Raw genomic sequence first — 7,940 nt, 5'->3', positions numbered from 1 at the left:
CTGCTGCCTTTCCTGAAGAAACACGGTTGTACCGTACTGTTTTGGCCGGATTTGGCATCTTGCCATTACGGTAAAAAGGCCATGGAGTGGTACGCCGCCAACAACGTGCAGGTGGTTCCCAAGGACAAGAACCCTCCCAACACGCCAGAGCTCCGCCCAATTGAGAAATACTGGGCTATTGTCAAGCGGAACCTAAAGAAGACCAAAAAAACTGCTAAGGGCGAGCAGCAGTTCAAGGCAAACTGGCTTTCTGCGGCGAAGAAGGTGGACAAGGTGGCTGTACAAAATCTGATGGCAGGGGTCAAGCGTAAGGCCCGGCAATTCGGATTTGGAAAAGCGGAAGCCTAACTGAATATTTTTCCTGAATTTTATACTAATTGAACTTGAAAAAGAAATTTAATTTGATTTTTTAAATAAACGATTTCACCGATTTACACGCGTTTTCCCTTGACCAAATTTTGACCGTATCACCCTTTAGCAGCCCGAATAGCAACGTACCGGTGCGGGTGCTCTTAGTATTCTCGGAAATTCCCACGAAATTACCATTTAAATTCCTTTGTATGCGGCGCCGGTGGTGTAGTGGTAAGCGTGATTACCTCTCACCCCAGCAGGCCTGGGTTCAATTCCATCTCGGAGCCCCCGGGATGTTCTGAGGCATAACAACTCTAATAAGGCCTTCCTTCGAAAGGGAAGTAAAGCCGGAGGTTCCTGGTTCATGAGTTTGATGGGTCAATAGGTAGGGTCCAGGTGTGAGAGCTGCCTCTCACGGAAAACAAGATCGACGGAAAACAAAATCAAGGAAAAAAATCCTTTGTAGTTCTGCTCAGAAATCACATTAAGTTTTTGAAATGCCCCTCATAATTTCAATGGAACTCTCTTTTTAATTTTCTAAAAATTATCACCAGTATATCTTTGGAATATTCATGCTTTGAAATTATCCTCAAAATTATGTTGGAACTACCCTCAATTTGCCTAGATTTTTTTTAAATTACCTTAAATTTGTCGTTAGAAAGGTAGAAAATACTCATTTCAGCTAAAACAATGTTTTTTTTTTTAATTATGAAATAATTAGATGCTATGATCATATTTTGCATTGGTAGGATGCAAGAAGAGGTTGCAGTGTTTGACATATTAAACCTGTTTATTTTACTTCATGAGAGTCACAATCAGCGATTTTTCACACACTAACTCATTCACTCACTCACTCAGCGATCAGCAAATCGCTAGCTAAAATGAGTACTTGCAACCTTGGTCGTTAGAATTCTCTTGGAATACTCCTAACAAATCCATTACATCTATTTTCAAAATTTTGAATTGAATTTACTTCAGAATTACTCCTAAGAATTCACTTGCAGTTCTCCTCATTTTTTATTTCTCCTCAATATTTGTTTGGCATTCAAGCCTCTCTTGGACTTGATTTAAAGCTCTCCTGGAATTATTCTTAGATTTAATTGTAATCCTTCTTTGAGCGTACCCCTTAAGTATGCTCCGAAAATTCCCATGAAGTTTTGCTCTGGATTATTTTTCTATACACTTAGAAATAACTAATTTTACGCGTGACGGAATCCGTCTTTGACCCAAAAGATGAGACGTAAACAAACATGTCATGTAATATTAAGTGCTCCGAGGCTGAAAAGTTCGTTGCTCGACGAAAAGTACGTTTGATTGCGCTATATTTCGGGTCTGTTATGACTCAAATTTATGTCAAAATTAACGCTCGTATATGTTACTCTCTTACCTCACCTTACCTCACCAATCAGGCTAAGGGCTTGTTGTCCTCTGCTGTCCGAAGAAGTCGTCTCCACTCTACGCGATCCATGGCCACACTTCGCCAGCCTCGTAGTCTCGCCTTCTACTTGGTCGATCCACCTTGCCCGCTGCGCGCCTCTTCTTCTTGTTCCTGTTGGGTCGCTTTCTAGAACCATTTTCATTGGGTCGTCGTTCGGCATTATTACGACCTGCCCAGCCCACCGTAGTCACCCAATTTTTGCAATGTAGACGATGGATGGTTCTCCCAGCAGCTGGTGCAATTCGTGGTTCATTCGCCTCCTCCACGTTCCGTCATCCATCTGCACTCCACCGTGGATGGTACGTAACACCTTCCGTTCGAAAACACCAAGGGCACGTTGGTCCTCCACGAGCATAGTCTAGGTCTCGTGGCCGTAGAGGACCACCGGTCTAATCAGCGTCTTGTATATAGTCAACTTCGTGCGGCGGAGAATTTTATTCGACCAGAGCGTCCTCTGAAGTCCAGCAGGATTCCCTGCCATGATGTCGATGTCATCGGCGAAGCCAAAATGCCAAGAACCAACCGAATCCCGAAAATGTGGTCTGTGATGGTGCGGGCCCCCATGAATCCAGCCTGATATTGCCCCACGAACTCTCTTGCAAATGGTGATAGGCGGCGGCATAGAATTTGGGAGAGTACCTTGTAGGCAGTGTGATCAGATGCCGTATCACGAATGAACTTATCTATCTAACTACTGGAGATAATAAGTACGTAAACAGTTTTTGAAAGGCTCAGACCTCCCTCCCTTTGCTTAGCCAATCTTCGATTCAAATTGTGAAAATTTGTATGGAACGTAGACCCTTGCCAATCCCCCCTTAATCGTAGACGTGGTATGATTTTCTGTAGCTCGATTTTGTGTGTATCCGTTTTAAGAAAATATTTGTTATACAATACCCCGATTTTTGTTTAATGGTTATATCGTTTATTTCATAGTACAAGCCCAACCGACGAAGCACAACTGTGCCGAACCCGTTTCTTGTTCCCTCATAAACTCTTGTTGCTGTCCCGAAATGGGCCGAAATATGAAAACGAAGAAAGGTGAAATGCTGCTTTATACATTTCGCGAATGAATGACATACGCCATCAAGAGGTCTCCGCAGGGTGGAGACCTCGTCGAGTGGTCACCACCACTCACATTCGGCCCGAGCCGGAGGTATATACTTGAGCACCTATGCCCAAAGTGACCGGTCCGTTTTCGGAACTGGTCGGCTTTCGCAAAAAGGATCGATGATAAATGACTTCTTCCCCGAGAAGGAATCGCACTTCAAAACATTCCCGGTCAAACGGCAGCGGCGCGGAGGTGGCGGAAAAAGGAAATGAAATAAAATCACCGAATACACTTTCGCCCTTTTCAGGCATCTGCGGCCGCGATTCAGCTAGACGCTACTGGACCAAGGCTTTGTCGTGGTCGTCGTCGTCGTCGTCGTCATTTGCGAGGAGACACCCGGAGGGCAAATATTTTTGCTTTCTGTGAGTATGAATTTCGGTTTTATGTAGTGCCTTAATTGCTTTCTTCTGGACTGTATTTTGCGGGAGTAATAGTGATAAAGAGCGATTATGAGTCACCATTATGGTTTGATTGTGGGATGGTGATTCGCAGTCGTAGCCCGAGTTGAAGATTTGGCAGATTTTGGCGTGGCCAGTTGGAGGAATTGAGCTTTTTCTTCGGGATGTGCCTCGCCCTGTCAGGACCACGTCTCCAAATATGGTCGGAACGCGGTGATAATTATTCACCACAGCGAAAGTTGAACCCTCCCAGATCTGGCGGAAGAAATTGCCACTGCGTGTGGTTTTAATTTATTTCGCAATTTTCTCTTATTAAACATCGATTGGTTTTGGTAATTTATGCATAAATTTGGTTAATTGGAGTACGTCAAAAGCAAACCTGGGTATCGCTGCTCGGAAAATTTGCCAATTTGACGATCTTCCGCTGACAAACGCTTGCCCGGTAAGGTCAATGTGACAATGAAATGTATGTTTTATTTATCGGCAAACCGTAACCGAGAGAGATAGAGAGGAAAACCTGTCGGCGTCTTCGCAACTGTTTGCAACTCGTCGCGCAGTCACTCAAACTCGTTCCACTCTATTGACACATTGCGGAAAGTTTCTCCATACTGCTCCTTCACACCACGTGTCCTGTGCCCAACCAGTCGATCGGTCGCTGGCTGCTAGGATCGGAAGCATACATTACTAGCTTCTTTGTCTTATGGAAAACAGATTATGATAATTTTTGCGCATGCATTAATTTGCTTTTGATCTCTCCTAACATCGAGAGGGAGAGGGTCGGTGAACTCCCGGGATGAAAGTGAAACTTGGCGGACACGGTTGTATTCTTCTTGAAACTTTCGTCATACATATTCTAATAAATAATCATTCATTCATATTCCAAGCACCGACCAAAATTAGTCGGGGATCGACAACCGACTTCGTCCGCCAGGTTCGTTTATTTATTGACAGATTAGATTAGCAGGAATGTCACTCCACCCCAATTTTCTTCCAGCGGCACCTCCCTTCACTATAGTATAACGTTTTTGTTGTCATTACTTTCTTGATCATTGTCGTTAAAACGTTGATGGTTTTGCTGCGAAAGGGAAAGTTTTTCGGTGATCCACGCCTCTACGCCTGCCACGGGCGGCATGGTCGCAAGGAATCGATGGGCTTGTTGAGGAAATATGAACTCAAGGGACCCATCCGCGACGGCCACACTGACGCTGGGACCATGGAAGGAGGGGAGGGGGTGATTGGGAGTATAAATTAATTTGCATAAATGAGGTATCATTTGCTGGCAACAGGTTGGAATTAGTGTTGTTGTTTTTTCGTGAGTGCTCAGATTTGTCCACGGGAGATAAAAAGTCGATGGGCTTTGGGAGGTTTAGTAATGATGTTAGCTGAAGTGGTTTGAAGCAGGGGTTGAACAAGTTTCAACTTACAGTTTTATTTGGATGAAAATGTTTTCTCTCTTAGCTCTTGAGATTTTTGATATTTTGCCACACACGGTATTGAAAATGCTGAAAATTCATCACCAACGTTTCCTAACAATCCTAAATCCGTAAAAATGGTAGTCTGCACTGTAGTTCTCGATGTATTAATAGTAGCGTGAGCGGCCTTGAAATCTTTGAATAGGAATTTGATAGACCAGCAATGGGAGATTATGCACGAATACAGATTTCCTGATAAACTGACGCGGTTGGTGAAGGCGACAATGGATCGAAGGATTGGCAGGTTTGTCATCAGTTTTTTAAAAAATAACTGGCAAAATATACCCAAAAAAAAACTGAAAGAAATCTGGATCCTAAAAAAAATTTGTTTTTCTTGCATACATGCAAAGTTCTAAGCTTTTCAAATTTGTGTTTTCAATTTGTTTATTTGATAAGACTCCACTATTAAAACAAACTTTACGGAGCCGAAAGTTAAATCAATTCTACAAAGTTGTAGCATTTCTAATTATTGTTGTTATTTTGAGGAAACAGTTCACTTTCTCAGGAATGTTTAAGAATATAATGCACTTTGTATGAAAACAAAATTTATACGATATTTTATTTCACTCATTTGACCTCAAAAATCTAGACCACATCTATTTTCAGCATCAAATGAGTGTTAAAATTGAGAGATTTTATACTTGAATATTTTTTTTTTAATTCTCGCGTCACTTTTCAAATAGACCAATGTAACATATCCACCATTTTGAGAAAATCGAAGTTGAAGTTCGACATATTATTATTTTAACTGTTTAAAAACAATACATTTTGCAATACTATTTTTAATGTAGTCAGTGTATAATAACGTTGAAAATTCAGAAGAAACGGTAAAATCACAATTTTACTTTGAATTTCATGCTACAACATAGAAAAAAAAAACCACATAGGACGTTTTGACAAGTCGAGTTGTACATCGGACATGTTACATTGGACGATTTTTCTCAATGACATAATCAATCAGTGTTATATTGGACGTGTTGTCTACATGATACTAGATTCCCTTTCACAGATTTCAGAGTATAGTACCTAACTTTAGATTGGCCCCGCCTTTGGAAAATGAGCACCAATCATGTTAGGCAGTCCGAATGACCGAAGTAACAATCATGTACCCATCATTTCAAACTGTACATTGGACAATTTTTGATCAATGATTATCTTAAATAAATGAAAGTAAATTTGGATGGATGTTTTTGTACCACATACAATGATAGAAGAGCAATAGTTTGTATCGCTTAACTCGATTTGTTTACATTTGTTACATTGGTCTGTTTGAAAAGTGACGCGAGAATTATGGTTTTAAAAATATTTATGGACATTTTCATGAACCTGGAACAAAGATAAATATGCATGATATTAGGCATTTAACATTTACCAAAGATCAGAAATTTGACAAAATCGGATCAATCACCAACCAAAATTTTCAAGGCTCATGGAATTTGATTCGAATTTCTATGCCACTCAACCCAAGGGAGTTCTGGGAAGAACGTGAGAAAAACCAAAATGAAAAACCGGACTCTGCTTTCAAGGTAGCTCTGAGTTTTCCTTGATTTGTTTTCCGTCGATCTTGTTTTCCGTGCTGTGCAGCGTTGCCAGATATACCGATTTCCAAACTAGATACCGATATACAGAAAAGGTTCCTCAGAATACCGATTTTTGAAATTTTATACCGATTTATACCGTTTTTTTTTTTAAATAATCAAAATTATTATTGCCTGTCCGCGCTCGAATTTTGGAGAATTTTTTGTGAAAGACTTGTATCTTTTTGAATACTTCAAATTTTTTGAGCCTTCAAAATTCTAAACAATCATCTCTAAAGATGCCATATGCTTGAAACCCTTTCGACTAATGTTTGCATTTCCTCATCGTTTTTGGCTACCCATCAATCGAGAAATAGTCGATGGCTCTTTCCGGTAATTCCTAGGGAATCGAGATATATTTTTTTAACATTATCCTGAAGTTTCTTCCACCTTACCTTGGAAGCTTCTTCACCCTTCGCTTGAATGATTCTTTCATCTTCTCCCGCCAGTTTTTTCAACTTTCCCGCAACTTCAAGGATGCTATCAGATTTTTATTGCGGATCCACACTACCTGTAGGTACATTTAAGAAGTTCTGAAACTTCAGAAAAGTCCAGACTTTTGTGTAAGTTTCGATAAATTAAACACAGTTTCATTAACTTCTGTTAAAATTCGAAAATCCAGGAATTTCAGAAACGTCCAGCGAACTCCAGTGAACTTAAGGAAACATCATACATATTTTGGAAACTTCACAAGTCCATAGAACTTCAGGGAACTTTAGTGAAGCTCAGATAACATCAGGACAGATCAATTAATTAATGAAATTGCTGAAATTATAAAGGAGTTCTGAGAAACTCAGGCAATTTCCGAAAACTTCAACAATGTGCTGAGGGGCTTATGCAAATTTAGGAAACGTAGGGGAAGTTACATGAACATTAGAACATTGTGAGAACATTTTATGGGAAGTTCTATGCTTTTTAATGGCAGTGTTGATAGCTTTAAAACGGGAAGATCAGGGAACTTCAATGCTGATGTCACAATTAATTCAAGAAAATTGTGAAAGCACTTAAGAGATTTCATGATCTTCAAGAAAGTCCAGAGATCTTCAAAGATGATTAGAGTTATTCCGCTAGTCTTATTATAATCGAGGAAGTTCCGAGCACTTCGAGGATGACCAGAGAACTCCTAAACAGCCCCTAATTTCTGGAAAATTACAAGAACTTTGAATGAATTTCGAGGAATTATGTTCTGAAAACTTCAGGGAAATTTCGGAGTCTTCAGGGATGTTTTATGAATATCAGAAAATTTTTCTGGATCATTAAAACATTCCCCAGGAATCTCTTTCTTTCGGAATTATGTCCTTGTTTCTTTCGACTGTTCCGAAAACGCTTTGGCTTCCGACTTTCTTCAGATGTTTCTTTCAATCTACCTTAGGAAGTTTCTGCCAGCGTCTCCGGGAAGTTTTTTTCGTCTTCTCCAGGAAGTTCAATTAATTCTCCCAGAAATTTCTTTCGTCTTCTTCTGGAAGTTTGACCATAAGCCAAAGGTTTTTTTGTTCGACTTCTATTGGAAGGTTTTCCGAGCTTCTTCTGGCTTTCCCTGGAAATGGCTACTTCTGGATTCCGAAAGTTTTCTGGCTTCTTTTATATGTGACATCC

The sequence above is a fragment of the Ochlerotatus camptorhynchus genome, unplaced genomic scaffold (assembly GCF_037179485.1).
Source record: "Ochlerotatus camptorhynchus isolate MF236.1 unplaced genomic scaffold, CSIRO-AGI_Acam_v1.1 ptg000402l, whole genome shotgun sequence".
NCBI lineage: Eukaryota > Metazoa > Arthropoda > Insecta > Diptera > Culicidae > Ochlerotatus > Ochlerotatus camptorhynchus.
The sequence above is the reverse complement of the archived record's forward strand: the minus strand, read 5'-3'. Positions refer to the sequence as shown.